The sequence below is a fragment of the Mixophyes fleayi genome, chromosome 1, assembly GCF_038048845.1.
Source record: "Mixophyes fleayi isolate aMixFle1 chromosome 1, aMixFle1.hap1, whole genome shotgun sequence".
In the NCBI taxonomy this organism is placed as follows: Eukaryota; Metazoa; Chordata; class Amphibia; order Anura; family Limnodynastidae; genus Mixophyes; species Mixophyes fleayi.
The window spans coordinates 242,188,519-242,206,210 of record NC_134402.1 but is presented as its reverse complement, the minus strand read 5'-3'; the positions used below and the strand labels follow the sequence as shown (position 1 = coordinate 242,206,210).

The 17,692-nt window shown below is 36.7% G+C and overlaps 11 non-coding genes across 11 annotated transcripts; all 11 read right to left on the bottom strand.

Moving 5' to 3' along the window:
- Positions 1-30: 30 nt before the first annotated feature.
- TRNAL-CAG (transfer RNA leucine (anticodon CAG)) lies at positions 31-113 on the bottom strand. The gene has a single exon. It is a non-coding gene; the product is annotated as a tRNA-Leu (tRNA).
- An 818-nt stretch (positions 114-931) lies between these two features.
- Positions 932-1,014, bottom strand: TRNAL-CAG (transfer RNA leucine (anticodon CAG)). Its single transcript has one exon. It is a non-coding gene; the product is annotated as a tRNA-Leu (tRNA).
- Positions 1,015-2,734: 1,720 nt separating this feature from the next.
- On the bottom strand, positions 2,735-2,817 carry TRNAL-CAG (transfer RNA leucine (anticodon CAG)). Its single transcript has one exon. It is a non-coding gene; the product is annotated as a tRNA-Leu (tRNA).
- An 818-nt stretch (positions 2,818-3,635) lies between these two features.
- Positions 3,636-3,718, bottom strand: TRNAL-CAG (transfer RNA leucine (anticodon CAG)). The gene has a single exon. It is a non-coding gene; the product is annotated as a tRNA-Leu (tRNA).
- Positions 3,719-6,340: 2,622 nt separating this feature from the next.
- TRNAL-CAG (transfer RNA leucine (anticodon CAG)) lies at positions 6,341-6,423 on the bottom strand. The gene has a single exon. It is a non-coding gene; the product is annotated as a tRNA-Leu (tRNA).
- An 819-nt stretch (positions 6,424-7,242) lies between these two features.
- TRNAL-CAG (transfer RNA leucine (anticodon CAG)) lies at positions 7,243-7,325 on the bottom strand. Its single transcript has one exon. It is a non-coding gene; the product is annotated as a tRNA-Leu (tRNA).
- Positions 7,326-8,143: 818 nt separating this feature from the next.
- On the bottom strand, positions 8,144-8,226 carry TRNAL-CAG (transfer RNA leucine (anticodon CAG)). The gene has a single exon. It is a non-coding gene; the product is annotated as a tRNA-Leu (tRNA).
- Positions 8,227-9,946: 1,720 nt separating this feature from the next.
- On the bottom strand, positions 9,947-10,029 carry TRNAL-CAG (transfer RNA leucine (anticodon CAG)). Its single transcript has one exon. It is a non-coding gene; the product is annotated as a tRNA-Leu (tRNA).
- Positions 10,030-10,847: 818 nt separating this feature from the next.
- Positions 10,848-10,930, bottom strand: TRNAL-CAG (transfer RNA leucine (anticodon CAG)). The gene has a single exon. It is a non-coding gene; the product is annotated as a tRNA-Leu (tRNA).
- An 818-nt stretch (positions 10,931-11,748) lies between these two features.
- Positions 11,749-11,831, bottom strand: TRNAL-CAG (transfer RNA leucine (anticodon CAG)). The gene has a single exon. It is a non-coding gene; the product is annotated as a tRNA-Leu (tRNA).
- A 3,586-nt stretch (positions 11,832-15,417) lies between these two features.
- Positions 15,418-15,500, bottom strand: TRNAL-CAG (transfer RNA leucine (anticodon CAG)). Its single transcript has one exon. It is a non-coding gene; the product is annotated as a tRNA-Leu (tRNA).
- Positions 15,501-17,692: the final 2,192 nt, after the last annotated feature.

Below are 17,692 nucleotides of genomic sequence, written 5' to 3'. Positions count from 1 at the left end.
ATATAGAAGAAAGATAAAATGTAACCTTACTGTCAGGAGTGGGATTTGAACCCACGCCTCCAGGAGAGACTGCGACCTGAACGCAGCGCCTTAGACCGCTCGGCCATCCTGACATACAAAAGCTTAGGTTTTCGAAAAGTTGAATATAACAAAAAAGACAGCATATAGCTCTGCTGTTTATGTTGCTGTTAAGACTTTTGATTTAAAGTATGGGTACAAATTGATTTTACAATCATTTGCACAGAAATATGTTCCTACTTGGCTAAATGACAGACATCTTGTACAAATAACATCGAAAAAGCTTTTTTAGTCATAGTTTAGCTTTTTCTAATTTGAATTTCCAATTGAATTTGGTATATGATGTACTTTTTTCCCAATTCTTACAATGTCATGGGTTAAGACAGTATAGTTTTCTTTTAATTTTCAGCATTGGGAAGCTTGTGCCAGAGTTTGTTGCTTAATCCATATTCATGCACCATTGAAATAGAATTTGGGAATCTTTAAAGAGCTGGCTAATGAATTTGGCTTATATGCTTGGTAGGATTGCTTTGTGGCGACACCAGTGGGATTTGAGGCCATGAGCTCTGCTTTACAAGAGCAATGCTCTGACCAATAATCATTGGAGCCCTCATTCGTAATGTGGAAGGTATTTTATCTTGCAAGGAAAATATATGAGGAAATGTAGATGATAAAAATGTAATGGAATAGGAGATGGAAATCAGAAGTACGATTGAAGACCTTATTTCCAAGGAAGGCTGCAACCTGAATTGTGGTTTGTTTCAAAGGGGTAATTATGTTGTGAGCGCTCGAGATTTCCGTGGTGGAAATTGAAACTGAGGTGTGAAGTGAGTGTTTGTCCAATTTTTAGGATGTTTTGTTACCTTTAAATTAGTATGAGGATATATAGAAGAAAGATAAAATGTAACCTTACTGTCAGGAGTGGGATTTGAACCCACGCCTCCAGGAGAGACTGCGACCTGAACGCAGCGCCTTAGACCGCTCGGCCATCCTGACATACAAAAGCTTAGGTTTTCGAAAAGTTGAATATAACAAAAAAGACAGCATATAGCTCTGCTGTTTATGTTGCTGTTAAGACTTTTGATTTAAAGTATGGGTACAAATTGATTTTACAATCATTTGCACAGAAATATGTTCCTACTTGGCTAAATGACAGACATCTTGTACAAATAACATCGAAAAAGCTTTTTTAGTCATAGTTTACCTTTTTCTAATTTGAATTTCCAATTGAATTTGGTATTTGATGTACTTTTTTTCCCAATTCTTACAATGTCATGGGTTAAGACAGTATAGTTTTCTTTTAATTTTCAGCATTGGGAAGCTTGTGTCAGAGTTTGTTGCTTAATCCATATTCATGCACCATTGAAATAGAATTTGGGAATCTTTAAAGAGCTGGCTAATGAATTTGGCTTATATGCTTGGTAGGATTGCTTTGTGGCGACACCAGTGGGATTTGAGGCCATGAGCTCTGCTTTACAAGAGCAATGCTCTGACCAATAATCATTGGAGCCCTCATTCGTAATGTGGAAGGTATTTTATCTTGCAAGGAAAATATATGAGGAAATGTAGATGATAAAAATGTAATGGAATAGGAGATGGAAATCAGAAGTACGATTGAAGACCTTATTTCCAAGGAAGGCTGCAACCTGAATTGTGGTTTGTTTCAAAGGGGTAATTATGTTGTGAGCGCTCGAGATTTCCGTGGTGGAAATTGAAACTGAGGTGTGAAGTGAGTGTTTGTCCAATTTTTAGGATGTTTTGTTACCTTTAAATTAGTATGAGGATATATAGAAGAAAGATAAAATGTAACCTTACTGTCAGGAGTGGGATTTGAACCCACGCCTCCAGGAGAGACTGCGACCTGAACGCAGCGCTTTAGACCGCTTGGCCATCCTGACATACAAAAGCTTAGGGTTTCGAAAAGTTGAATATAACAAAAAAGACAGCATATAGCTCTGCTGTTTATGTTGCTGTTAAGACTTTTGATTTAAAGTATGGGTACAAATTGATTTTACAATCATTTGCACAGAAATATGTTCCTACTTGGCTAAATGACAGACATCTTGTACAAATAACATCGAAAAAGCTTTTTTAGTCATAGTTTAGCTTTTTCTAATTTGAATTTCCAATTGAATTTGGTATATGATGTACTTTTTTCCCAATTCTTACAATGTCATGGGTTAAGACAGTATAGTTTTCTTTTAATTTTCAGCATTGGGAAGCTTGTGCCAGAGTTTGTTGCTTAATCCATATTCATGCACCATTGAAATAGAATTTGGGAATCTTTAAAGAGCTGGCTAATGAATTTGGCTTATATGCTTGGTAGGATTGCTTTGTGGCGACACCAGTGGGATTTGAGGCCATGAGCTCTGCTTTACAAGAGCAATGCTCTGACCAATAATCATTGGAGCCCTCATTCGTAATGTGGAAGGTATTTTATCTTGCAAGGAAAATATATGAGGAAATGTAGATGATAAAAATGTAATGGAATAGGAGATGGAAATCAGAAGTACGATTGAAGACCTTATTTCCAAGGAAGGCTGCAACCTGAATTGTGGTTTGTTTCAAAGGGGTAATTATGTTGTGAGCGCTCGAGATTTCCGTGGTGGAAATTGAAACTGAGGTGTGAAGTGAGTGTTTGTCCAATTTTTAGGATGTTTTGTTACCTTTAAATTAGTATGAGGATATATAGAAGAAAGATAAAATGTAACCTTACTGTCAGGAGTGGGATTTGAACCCACGCCTCCAGGAGAGACTGCGACCTGAACGCAGCGCCTTAGACCGCTCGGCCATCCTGACATACAAAAGCTTAGGTTTTCGAAAAGTTGAATATAACAAAAAAGACAGCATATAGCTCTGCTGTTTATGTTGCTGTTAAGACTTTTGATTTAAAGTATGGGTACAAATTGATTTTACAATCATTTGCACAGAAATATGTTCCTACTTGGCTAAATGACAGACATCTTGTACAAATAACATCGAAAAAGCTTTTTTAGTCATAGTTTACCTTTTTCTAATTTGAATTTCCAATTGAATTTGGTATTTGATGTACTTTTTTCCCAATTCTTACAATGTCATGGGTTAAGACAGTATAGTTTTCTTTTAATTTTCAGCATTGGGAAGCTTGTGCCAGAGTTTGTTGCTTAATCCATATTCATGCACCATTGAAATAGAATTTGGGAATCTTTAAAGAGCTGGCTAATGAATTTGGCTTATATGCTTGGTAGGATTGCTTTGTGGCGACACCAGTGGGATTTGAGGCCATGAGCTCTGCTTTACAAGAGCAATGCTCTGACCAATAATCATTGGAGCCCTCATTCGTAATGTGGAAGGTATTTTATCTTGCAAGGAAAATATATGAGGAAATGTAGATGATAAAAATGTAATGGAATAGGAGATGGAAATCAGAAGTACGATTGAAGACCTTATTTCCAAGGAAGGCTGCAACCTGAATTGTGGTTTGTTTCAAAGGGGTAATTATGTTGTGAGCGCTCGAGATTTCCGTGGTGGAAATTGAAACTGAGGTGTGAAGTGAGTTTTTGTCCAATTTTTAGGATCTTTTGTTACCTTTAAATTAGTATGAGGATATATAGAAGAAAGATAAAATGTAACCTTACTGTCAAGAGTGGGATTTGAACCCACGCCTCCAGGAGAGACTGCGACCTGAACGCAGCGCCTTAGACCGCTCGGCCATCCTGACATACAAAAGCTTAGGTTTTCGAAAAGTTGAATATAACAAAAAAGACAGCATATAGCTCTGCTGTTTATGTTGCTGTTAAGACTTTTGATTTAAAGTATGGCTACAAATTGATGTTACAATCATTTGCACAGAAATATGTTCCTACTTGGCTAAATGACAGACATCTTGTACAAATAACATCGAAAAAGCTTTTTTAGTCATAGTTTAGCTTTTTCTAATTTGAATTTCCAATTGAATTTGGTATATGATGTACTTTTTTTCCCAATTCTTACAATGTCATGGGTTAAGACAGTATAGTTTTCTTTTAATTTTCAGCATTGGGAAGCTTGTGCCAGAGTTTGTTGCTTAATCCATATTCATGCACCATTGAAATAGAATTTGGGAATCTTTAAAGAGCTGGCTAATGAATTTGGCTTATATGCTTGGTAGGATTGCTTTGTGGCGACACCAGTGGGATTTGAGGCCATGAGCTCTGCTTAACAAGAGCAATGCTCTGACCAATAATCATTGGAGCCCTCATTCGTAATGTGGAAGGTATTTTATCTTGCAAGGAAAATATATGAGGAAATGTAGATGATAAAAATGTAATGGAATAGGAGATGGAAATCAGAAGTACGATTGAAGACCTTATTTCCAAGGAAGGCTGCAACCTGAATTGTGGTTTGTTACAAAGGGGTAATTATGTTGTGAGCGCTCGAGATTTCCGTGGTGGAAATTGAAACTGAGGTGTGAAGTGAGTGTTTGTCCAATTTTTAGGATGTTTTGTTACCTTTAAATTAGTATGAGGATATATAGAAGAAAGATAAAATGTAACCTTACTTTCAGGAGTGGGATTTGAACCCACGCCTCCAGGAGAGACTGCGACCTGAACGCAGCGCCTTAGACCGCTCGGCCATCCTGACATACAAAAGCTTAGGTTTTCGAAAAGTTGAATATAACAAAAAAGACAGCATATAGCTCTGCTGTTTATGTTGCTGTTAAGACTTTTGATTTAAGGTATGGGTACAAATTGATTTTACAATCATTTGCACAGAAATATGTTCCTACTTGGCTAAATGACAGACATCTTGTACAAATAACATCGAAAAAGCTTTTTTAGTCATAGTTTAGCTTTTTCTAATTTGAATTTCCAATTGAATTTGGTATATGATGTACTTTTTTTCCCAATTCTTACAATGTCATGGGTTAAGACAGTATAGTTTTCTTTTAATTTTCAGCATTGGGAAGCTTGTGCCAGAGTTTGTTGCTTAATCCATATTCATGCACCATTGAAATAGAATTTGGGAATCTTTAAAGAGCTGGCTAATGAATTTGGCTTATATGCTTGGTAGGATTGCTTTGTGGCGACACCAGTGGGATTTGAGGCCATGAGCTCTGCTTTACAAGAGCAATGCTCTGACCAATAATCATTGGAGCCCTCATTCGTAATGTGGAAGGTATTTTATCTTGCAAGGAAAATATATGAGGAAATGTAGATGATAAAAATGTAATGGAATAGGAGATGGAAATCAGAAGTACGATTGAAGACCTTATTTCCAAGGAAGGCTGCAACCTGAATTGTGGTTTGTTACAAAGGGGTAATTATGTTGTGAGCGCTCGAGATTTCCGTGGTGGAAATTGAAACTGAGGTGTGAAGTGAGTGTTTGTCCAATTTTTAGGATGTTTTGTTACCTTTAAATTAGTATGAGGATATATAGAAGAAAGATAAAATGTAACCTTACTTTCAGGAGTGGGATTTGAACCCACGCCTCCAGGAGAGACTGCGACCTGAACGCAGCGCCTTAGACCGCTCGGCCATCCTGACATACAAAAGCTTAGGTTTTCGAAAAGTTGAATATAACAAAAAAGACAGCATATAGCTCTGCTGTTTATGTTGCTGTTAAGACTTTTGATTTAAAGTATGGGTACAAATTGATTTTACAATCATTTGCACAGAAATATGTTCCTACTTGGCTAAATGACAGACATCTTGTACAAATAACATCGAAAAAGCTTTTTTAGTCATAGTTTAGCTTTTTCTAATTTGAATTTCCAATTGAATTTGGTATATGATGTACTTTTTTCCCAATTCTTACAATGTCATGGGTTAAGACAGTATAGTTTTCTTTTAATTTTCAGCATTGGGAAGCTTGTGCCAGAGTTTGTTGCTTAATCCATATTCATGCACCATTGAAATAGAATTTGGGAATCTTTAAAGAGCTGGCTAATGAATTTGGCTTATATGCTTGGTAGGATTGCTTTGTGGCGACACCAGTGGGATTTGAGGCCATGAGCTCTGCTTTACAATAGCAATACTCTGACCAATAATCATTGGAGCCCTCATTCGTAATGTGGAAGGTATTTTATCTTGCAAGGAAAATATATGAGGAAATGTAGATGATAAAAATGTAATGGAATAGGAGATGGAAATCAGAAGTACGATTGAAGACCTTATTTCCAAGGAAGGCTGCAACCTGAATTGTGGTTTGTTTCAAAGGGGTAATTATGTTGTGAGCGCTCGAGATTTCCGTGGTGGAAATTGAAACTGAGGTGTGAAGTGAGTGTTTGTCCAATTTTTAGGATGTTTTGTTACCTTTAAATTAGTATGAGGATATATAGAAGAAAGATAAAATGTAACCTTACTGTCAGGAGTGGGATTTGAACCCACGCCTCCAGGAGAGACTGCGACCTGAACGCAGCGCCTTAGACCGCTCGGCCATCCTGACATACAAAAGCTTAGGTTTTCGAAAAGTTGAATATAACAAAAAAGACAGCATATAGCTCTGCTGTTTATGTTGCTGTTAAGACTTTTGATTTAAAGTATGGGTACAAATTGATTTTACAATCATTTGCACAGAAATATGTTCCTACTTGGCTAAATGACAGACATCTTGTACAAATAACATTGAAAAAGCTTTTTTAGTCATAGTTTAGCTTTTTCTAATTTGAATTTCCAATTGAATTTGGTATATGATGTACTTTTTTTCCCAATTCTTACAATGTCATGGGTTAAGACAGTATAGTTTTCTTTTAATTTTCAGCATTGGGAAGCTTGTGCCAGAGTTTGTTGCTTAATCCATATTCATGCACCATTGAAATAGAATTTGGGAATCTTTAAAGAGCTGGCTAATGAATTTGGCTTATATGCTTGGTAGGATTGCTTTGTGGCGACACCAGTGGGATTTGAGGCCATGAGCTCTGCTTTACAAGAGCAATGCTCTGACCAATAATCATTGGAGCCCTCATTCGTAATGTGGAAGGTATTTTATCTTGCAAGGAAAATATATGAGGAAATGTAGATGATAAAAATGTAATGGAATAGGAGATGGAAATCAGAAGTACGATTGAAGACCTTATTTCCAAGGAAGGCTGCAACCTGAATTGTGGTTTGTTACAAAGGGGTAATTATGTTGTGAGCGCTCGAGATTTCCGTGGTGGAAATTGAAACTGAGGTGTGAAGTGAGTGTTTGTCCAATTTTTAGGATGTTTTGTTACCTTTAAATTAGTATGAGGATATATAGAAGAAAGATAAAATGTAACCTTACTGTCAGGAGTGGGATTTGAACCCACGCCTCCAGGAGAGACTGCGACCTGAACGCAGCGCCTTAGACCGCTCGGCCATCCTGACATACAAAAGCTTAGGTTTTCGAAAAGTTGAATATAACAAAAAAGACAGCATATAGCTCTGCTGTTTATGTTGCTGTTAAGACTTTTGATTTAAGGTATGGGTATAAATTGATTTTACAATCATTTGCACAGAAATATGTTCCTACTTGGCTAAATGACAGACATCTTGTACAAATAACATCGAAAAAGCTTTTTTAGTCATAGTTTAGCTTTTTCTAATTTGAATTTCCAATTGAATTTGGTATATGATGTACTTTTTTCCCAATTCTTACAATGTCATGGGTTAAGACAGTATAGTTTTCTTTTAATTTTCAGCATTGGGAAGCTTGTGCCAGAGTTTGTTGCTTAATCCATATTCATGCACCATTGAAATAGAATTTGGGAATCTTTAAAGAGCTGGCTAATGAATTTGGCTTATATGCTTGGTAGGATTGCTTTGTGGCGACACCAGTGGGATTTGAGGCCATGAGCTCTGCTTTACAAGAGCAATGCTCTGACCAATAATCATTGGAGCCCTCATTCGTAATGTGGAAGGTATTTTATCTTGCAAGGAAAATATATGAGGAAATGTAGATGATAAAAATGTAATGGAATAGGAGATGGAAATCAGAAGTACGATTGAAGACCTTATTTCCAAGGAAGGCTGCAACCTGAATTGTGGTTTGTTTCAAAGGGGTAATTATGTTGTGAGCGCTCGAGATTTCCGTGGTGGAAATTGAAACTGAGGTGTGAAGTGAGTGTTTGTCCAATTTTTAGGATGTTTTGTTACCTTTAAATTAGTATGAGGATATATAGAAGAAAGATAAAATGTAACCTTACTGTCAGGAGTGGGATTTGAACCCACGCCTCCAGGAGAGACTGCGACCTGAACGCAGCGCCTTAGACCGCTCGGCCATCCTGACATACAAAAGCTTAGGTTTTCGAAAAGTTGAATATAACAAAAAAGACAGCATATAGCTCTGCTGTTTATGTTGCTGTTAAGACTTTTGATTTAAAGTATGGGTACAAATTGATTTTACAATCATTTGCACAGAAATATGTTCCTACTTGGCTAAATGACAGACATCTTGTACAAATAACATCGAAAAAGCTTTTTTAGTCATAGTTTACCTTTTTCTAATTTGAATTTCCAATTGAATTTGGTATTTGATGTACTTTTTTTCCCAATTCTTACAATGTCATGGGTTAAGACAGTATAGTTTTCTTTTAATTTTCAGCATTGGGAAGCTTGTGTCAGAGTTTGTTGCTTAATCCATATTCATGCACCATTGAAATAGAATTTGGGAATCTTTAAAGAGCTGGCTAATGAATTTGGCTTATATGCTTGGTAGGATTGCTTTGTGGCGACACCAGTGGGATTTGAGGCCATGAGCTCTGCTTTACAAGAGCAATGCTCTGACCAATAATCATTGGAGCCCTCATTCGTAATGTGGAAGGTATTTTATCTTGCAAGGAAAATATATGAGGAAATGTAGATGATAAAAATGTAATGGAATAGGAGATGGAAATCAGAAGTACGATTGAAGACCTTATTTCCAAGGAAGGCTGCAACCTGAATTGTGGTTTGTTTCAAAGGGGTAATTATGTTGTGAGCGCTCGAGATTTCCGTGGTGGAAATTGAAACTGAGGTGTGAAGTGAGTGTTTGTCCAATTTTTAGGATGTTTTGTTACCTTTAAATTAGTATGAGGATATATAGAAGAAAGATAAAATGTAACCTTACTGTCAGGAGTGGGATTTGAACCCACGCCTCCAGGAGAGACTGCGACCTGAACGCAGCGCTTTAGACCGCTTGGCCATCCTGACATACAAAAGCTTAGGTTTTCGAAAAGTTGAATATAACAAAAAAGACAGCATATAGCTCTGCTGTTTATGTTGCTGTTAAGACTTTTGATTTAAAGTATGGGTACAAATTGATTTTACAATCATTTGCACAGAAATATGTTCCTACTTGGCTAAATGACAGACATCTTGTACAAATAACATCGAAAAAGCTTTTTTAGTCATAGTTTAGCTTTTTCTAATTTGAATTTCCAATTGAATTTGGTATATGATGTACTTTTTTCCCAATTCTTACAATGTCATGGGTTAAGACAGTATAGTTTTCTTTTAATTTTCAGCATTGGGAAGCTTGTGCCAGAGTTTGTTGCTTAATCCATATTCATGCACCATTGAAATAGAATTTGGGAATCTTTAAAGAGCTGGCTAATGAATTTGGCTAATATGCTTGGTAGGATTGCTTTGTGGCGACACCAGTGGGATTTGAGGCCATGAGCTCTGCTTTACAAGAGCAATGCTCTGACCAATAATCATTGGAGCCCTCATTCGTAATGTGGAAGGTATTTTATCTTGCAAGGAAAATATATGAGGAAATGTAGATGATAAAAATGTAATGGAATAGGAGATGGAAATCAGAAGTACGATTGAAGACCTTATTTCCAAGGAAGGCTGCAACCTGAATTGTGGTTTGTTTCAAAGGGGTAATTATGTTGTGAGCGCTCGAGATTTCCGTGGTGGAAATTGAAACTGAGGTGTGAAGTGAGTGTTTGTCCAATTTTTAGGATGTTTTGTTACCTTTAAATTAGTATGAGGATATATAGAAGAAAGATAAAATGTAACCTTACTGTCAGGAGTGGGATTTGAACCCACGCCTCCAGGAGAGACTGCGACCTGAACGCAGCGCCTTAGACCGCTCGGCCATCCTGACATACAAAAGCTTAGGTTTTCGAAAAGTTGAATATAACAAAAAAGACAGCATATAGCTCTGCTGTTTATGTTGCTGTTAAGACTTTTGATTTAAAGTATGGGTACAAATTGATTTTACAATCATTTGCACAGAAATATGTTCCTACTTGGCTAAATGACAGACATCTTGTACAAATAACATCGAAAAAGCTTTTTTAGTCATAGTTTAGCTTTTTCTAATTTGAATTTCCAATTGAATTTGGTATATGATGTACTTTTTTCCCAATTCTTACAATGTCATGGGTTAAGACAGTATAGTTTTCTTTTAATTTTCAGCATTGGGAAGCTTGTGCCAGAGTTTGTTGCTTAATCCATATTCATGCACCATTGAAATAGAATTTGGGAATCTTTAAAGAGCTGGCTAATGAATTTGGCTAATATGCTTGGTAGGATTGCTTTGTGGCGACACCAGTGGGATTTGAGGCCATGAGCTCTGCTTTACAAGAGCAATGCTCTGACCAATAATCATTGGAGCCCTCATTCGTAATGTGGAAGGTATTTTATCTTGCAAGGAAAATATATGAGGAAATGTAGATGATAAAAATGTAATGGAATAGGAGATGGAAATCAGAAGTACGATTGAAGACCTTATTTCCAAGGAAGGCTGCAACCTGAATTGTGGTTTGTTTCAAAGGGGTAATTATGTTGTGAGCGCTCGAGATTTCCGTGGTGGAAATTGAAACTGAGGTGTGAAGTGAGTGTTTGTCCAATTTTTAGGATGTTTTGTTACCTTTAAATTAGTATGAGGATATATAGAAGAAAGATAAAATGTAACCTTACTGTCAGGAGTGGGATTTGAACCCACGCCTCCAGGAGAGACTGCGACCTGAACGCAGCGCCTTAGACCGCTCGGCCATCCTGACATACAAAAGCTTAGGTTTTCGAAAAGTTGAATATAACAAAAAAGACAGCATATAGCTCTGCTGTTTATGTTGCTGTTAAGACTTTTGATTTAAAGTATGGGTACAAATTGATTTTACAATCATTTGCACAGAAATATGTTCCTACTTGGCTAAATGACAGACATCTTGTACAAATAACATCGAAAAAGCTTTTTTAGTCATAGTTTAGCTTTTTCTAATTTGAATTTCCAATTGAATTTGGTATATGATGTACTTTTTTCCCAATTCTTACAATGTCATGGGTTAAGACAGTATAGTTTTCTTTTAATTTTCAGCATTGGGAAGCTTGTGCCAGAGTTTGTTGCTTAATCCATATTCATGCACCATTGAAATAGAATTTGGGAATCTTTAAAGAGCTGGCTAATGAATTTGGCTTATATGCTTGGTAGGATTGCTTTGTGGCGACACCAGTGGGATTTGAGGCCATGAGCTCTGCTTTACAAGAGCAATGCTCTGACCAATAATCATTGGAGCCCTCATTCGTAATGTGGAAGGTATTTTATCTTGCAAGGAAAATATATGAGGAAATGTAGATGATAAAAATGTAATGGAATAGGAGATGGAAATCAGAAGTACGATTGAAGACCTTATTTCCAAGGAAGGCTGCAACCTGAATTGTGGTTTGTTTCAAAGGGGTAATTATGTTGTGAGCGCTCGAGATTTCCGTGGTGGAAATTGAAACTGAGGTGTGAAGTGAGTGTTTGTCCAATTTTTAGGATGTTTTGTTACCTTTAAATTAGTATGAGGATATATAGAAGAAAGATAAAATGTAACCTTACTGTCAGGAGTGGGATTTGAACCCACGCCTCCAGGAGAGACTGCGACCTGAACGCAGCGCCTTAGACCGCTCGGCCATCCTGACATACAAAAGCTTAGGTTTTCGAAAAGTTGAATATAACAAAAAAGACAGCATATAGCTCTGCTGTTTATGTTGCTGTTAAGACTTTTGATTTAAAGTATGGGTACAAATTGATTTTACAATCATTTGCACAGAAATATGTTCCTACTTGGCTAAATGACAGACATCTTGTACAAATAACATCGAAAAAGCTTTTTTAGTCATAGTTTACCTTTTTCTAATTTGAATTTCCAATTGAATTTGGTATTTGATGTACTTTTTTTCCCAATTCTTACAATGTCATGGGTTAAGACAGTATAGTTTTCTTTTAATTTTCAGCATTGGGAAGCTTGTGTCAGAGTTTGTTGCTTAATCCATATTCATGCACCATTGAAATAGAATTTGGGAATCTTTAAAGAGCTGGCTAATGAATTTGGCTTATATGCTTGGTAGGATTGCTTTGTGGCGACACCAGTGGGATTTGAGGCCATGAGCTCTGCTTTACAAGAGCAATGCTCTGACCAATAATCATTGGAGCCCTCATTCGTAATGTGGAAGGTATTTTATCTTGCAAGGAAAATATATGAGGAAATGTAGATGATAAAAATGTAATGGAATAGGAGATGGAAATCAGAAGTACGATTGAAGACCTTATTTCCAAGGAAGGCTGCAACCTGAATTGTGGTTTGTTTCAAAGGGGTAATTATGTTGTGAGCGCTCGAGATTTCCGTGGTGGAAATTGAAACTGAGGTGTGAAGTGAGTGTTTGTCCAATTTTTAGGATGTTTTGTTACCTTTAAATTAGTATGAGGATATATAGAAGAAAGATAAAATGTAACCTTACTGTCAGGAGTGGGATTTGAACCCACGCCTCCAGGAGAGACTGCGACCTGAACGCAGCGCCTTAGACCGCTCGGCCATCCTGATACACAAAAGCTTAGTTTTTCGAAAAGTTGAATATAACAAAAAAGACAGCATATAGCTCTGACATACAAAAGCTTAGGTTTTCGAAAAGTTGAATATAACAAAAAAGACAGCATATAGCTCTGCTGTTTATGTTGCTGTTAAGACTTTTGATTTAAAGTATGGGTACAAATTGATTTTACAATCATTTGCACAGAAATATGTTCCTACTTGGCTAAATGACAGACATCTTGTACAAATAACATCGAAAAAGCTTTTTTAGTCATAGTTTAGCTTTTTCTAATTTGAATTTCCAATTGAATTTGGTATTTGATGTACTTTTTTTCCCAATTCTTACAATGTCATGGGTTAAGACAGTATAGTTTTCTTTTAATTTTCAGCATTGGGAAGCTTGTGCCAGAGTTTGTTGCTTAATCCATATTTATGCACCATTGAAATAGAATTTGGGAATCTTTAAAGAGCTGGCTAATGAATTTGGCTTATATGCTTGGTAGGATTGCTTTGTGGCGACACCAGTGGGATTTGAGGCCATGAGCTCTGCTTTACAAGAGCAATGCTCTGACCAATAATCATTGGAGCCCTCATTCGTAATGTGGAAGGTATTTTATCTTGCAAGGAAAATATATGAGGAAATGTAGATGATAAAAATGTAATGGAATAGGAGATGGAAATCAGAAGTACGATTGAAGACCTTATTTCCAAGGAAGGCTGCAACCTGAATTGTGGTTTGTTTCAAAGGGGTAATTATGTTGTGAGCGCTCGAGATTTCCGTGGTGGAAATTGAAACTGAGGTGTGAAGTGAGTGTTTGTCCAATTTTTAGGATGTTTTGTTACCTTTAAATTAGTATGAGGATATATAGAAGAAAGATAAAATGTAACCTTACTTTCAGGAGTGGGATTTGAACCCACGCCTCCAGGAGAGACTGCGACCTGAACGCAGCGCCTTAGACCGCTCGGCCATCCTGACATACAAAAGCTTAGGTTTTCGAAAAGTTGAATATAACAAAAAAGACAGCATATAGCTCTGCTGTTTATGTTGCTGTTAAGACTTTTGATTTAAAGTATGGCTACAAATTGATGTTACAATCATTTGCACAGAAATATGTTCCTACTTGGCTAAATGACAGACATCTTGTACAAATAACATCGAAAAAGCTTTTTTAGTCATAGTTTAGCTTTTTCTAATTTGAATTTCCAATTGAATTTGGTATATGATGTACTTTTTTTCCCAATTCTTACAATGTCATGGGTTAAGACAGTATAGTTTTCTTTTAATTTTCAGCATTGGGAAGCTTGTGCCAGAGTTTGTTGCTTAATCCATATTCATGCACCATTGAAATAGAATTTGGGAATCTTTAAAGAGCTGGCTAATGAATTTGGCTTATATGCTTGGTAGGATTGCTTTGTGGCGACACCAGTGGGATTTGAGGCCATGAGCTCTGCTTAACAAGAGCAATGCTCTGACCAATAATCATTGGAGCCCTCATTCGTAATGTGGAAGGTATTTTATCTTGCAAGGAAAATATATGAGGAAATGTAGATGATAAAAATGTAATGGAATAGGAGATGGAAATCAGAAGTACGATTGAAGACCTTATTTCCAAGGAAGGCTGCAACCTGAATTGTGGTTTGTAACAAAGGGGTAATTATGTTGTGAGCGCTCGAGATTTCCGTGGTGGAAATTGAAACTGAGGTGTGAAGTGAGTGTTTGTCCAATTTTTAGGATGTTTTGTTACCTTTAAATTAGTATGAGGATATATAGAAGAAAGATAAAATGTAACCTTACTTTCAGGAGTGGGATTTGAACCCACGCCTCCAGGAGAGACTGCGACCTGAACGCAGCGCCTTAGACCGCTCGGCCATCCTGACATACAAAAGCTTAGGTTTTCGAAAAGTTGAATATAACAAAAAAGACAGCATATAGCTCTGCTGTTTATGTTGCTGTTAAGACTTTTGATTTAAAGTATGGGTACAAATTGATTTTACAATCATTTGCACAGAAATATGTTCCTACTTGGCTAAATGACAGACATCTTGTACAAATAACATCGAAAAAGCTTTTTTAGTCATAGTTTAGCTTTTTCTAATTTGAATTTCCAATTGAATTTGGTATATGATGTACTTTTTTCCCAATTCTTACAATGTCATGGGTTAAGACAGTATAGTTTTCTTTTAATTTTCAGCATTGGGAAGCTTGTGCCAGAGTTTGTTGCTTAATCCATATTCATGCACCATTGAAATAGAATTTGGGAATCTTTAAAGAGCTGGCTAATGAATTTGGCTTATATGCTTGGTAGGATTGCTTTGTGGCGACACCAGTGGGATTTGAGGCCATGAGCTCTGCTTTACAAGAGCAATGCTCTGACCAATAATCATTGGAGCCCTCATTCGTAATGTGGAAGGTATTTTATCTTGCAAGGAAAATATATGAGGAAATGTAGATGATAAAAATGTAATGGAATAGGAGATGGAAATCAGAAGTACGATTGAAGACCTTATTTCCAAGGAAGGCTGCAACCTGAATTGTGGTTTGTTTCAAAGGGGTAATTATGTTGTGAGCGCTCGAGATTTCCGTGGTGGAAATTGAAACTGAGGTGTGAAGTGAGTGTTTGTCCAATTTTTAGGATGTTTTGTTACCTTTAAATTAGTATGAGGATATATAGAAGAAAGATAAAATGTAACCTTACTGTCAAGAGTGGGATTTGAACCCACGCCTCCAGGAGAGACTGCGACCTGAACGCAGCGCCTTAGACCGCTCGGCCATCCTGACATACAAAAGCTTAGGTTTTCGAAAAGTTGAATAGAACAAAAAAGACAGCATATAGCTCTGCTGTTTATGTTGCTGTTAAGACTTTTGATTTAAAGTATGGCTACAAATTGATGTTACAATCATTTGCACAGAAATATGTTCCTACTTGGCTAAATGACAGACATCTTGTACAAATAACATCGAAAAAGCTTTTTTAGTCATAGTTTAGCTTTTTCTAATTTGAATTTCCAATTGAATTTGGTATATGATGTACTTTTTTTCCCAATTCTTACAATGTCATGGGTTAAGACAGTATAGTTTTCTTTTAATTTTCAGCATTGGGAAGCTTGTGCCAGAGTTTGTTGCTTAATCCATATTCATGCACCATTGAAATAGAATTTGGGAATCTTTAAAGAGCTGGCTAATGAATTTGGCTTATATGCTTGGTAGGATTGCTTTGTGGCGACACCAGTGGGATTTGAGGCCATGAGCTCTGCTTAACAAGAGCAATGCTCTGACCAATAATCATTGGAGCCCTCATTCGTAATGTGGAAGGTATTTTATCTTGCAAGGAAAATATATGAGGAAATGTAGATGATAAAAATGTAATGGAATAGGAGATGGAAATCAGAAGTACGATTGAAGACCTTATTTCCAAGGAAGGCTGCAACCTGAATTGTGGTTTGTTACAAAGGGGTAATTATGTTGTGAGCGCTCGAGATTTCCGTGGTGGAAATTGAAACTGAGGTGTGAAGTGAGTGTTTGTCCAATTTTTAGGATGTTTTGTTACCTTTAAATTAGTATGAGGATATATAGAAGAAAGATAAAATGTAACCTTACTTTCAGGAGTGGGATTTGAACCCACGCCTCCAGGAGAGACTGCGACCTGAACGCAGCGCCTTAGACCGCTCGGCCATCCTGACATACAAAAGCTTAGGTTTTCGAAAAGTTGAATATAACAAAAAAGACAGCATATAGCTCTGCTGTTTATGTTGCTGTTAAGACTTTTGATTTAAGGTATGGGTACAAATTGATTTTACAATCATTTGCACAGAAATATGTTCCTACTTGGCTAAATGACAGACATCTTGTACAAATAACATCGAAAAAGCTTTTTTAGTCATAGTTTAGCTTTTTCTAATTTGAATTTCCAATTGAATTTGGTATATGATGTACTTTTTTTCCCAATTCTTACAATGTCATGGGTTAAGACAGTATAGTTTTCTTTTAATTTTCAGCATTGGGAAGCTTGTGCCAGAGTTTGTTGCTTAATCCATATTCATGCACCATTGAAATAGAATTTGGGAATCTTTAAAGAGCTGGCTAATGAATTTGGCTTATATGCTTGGTAGGATTGCTTTGTGGCGACACCAGTGGGATTTGAGGCCATGAGCTCTGCTTTACAAGAGCAATGCTCTGACCAATAATCATTGGAGCCCTCATTCGTAATGTGGAAGGTATTTTATCTTGCAAGGAAAATATATGAGGAAATGTAGATGATAAAAATGTAATGGAATAGGAGATGGAAATCAGAAGTACGATTGAAGACCTTATTTCCAAGGAAGGCTGCAACCTGAATTGTGGTTTGTTACAAAGGGGTAATTATGTTGTGAGCGCTCGAGATTTCCGTGGTGGAAATTGAAACTGAGGTGTGAAGTGAGTGTTTGTCCAATTTTTAGGATGTTTTGTTACCTTTAAATTAGTATGAGGATATATAGAAGAAAGATAAAATGTAACCTTACTTTCAGGAGTGGGATTTGAACCCACGCCTCCAGGAGAGACTGCGACCTGAACGCAGCGCCTTAGACCGCTCGGCCATCCTGACATACAAAAGCTTAGGATTTCGAAAAGTTGAATATAACAAAAAAGACAGCATATAGCTCTGCTGTTTATGTTGCTGTTAAGACTTTTGATTTAAAGTATGGGTACAAATTGATTTTACAATCATTTGCACAGAAATATGTTCCTACTTGGCTAAATGACAGACATCTTGTACAAATAACATCGAAAAAGCTTTTTTAGTCATAGTTTAGCTTTTTCTAATTTGAATTTCCAATTGAATTTGGTATATGATGTACTTTTTTCCCAATTCTTACAATGTCATGGGTTAAGACAGTATAGTTTTCTTTTAATTTTCAGCATTGGGAAGCTTGTGCCAGAGTTTGTTGCTTAATCCATATTCATGCACCATTGAAATAGAATTTGGGAATCTT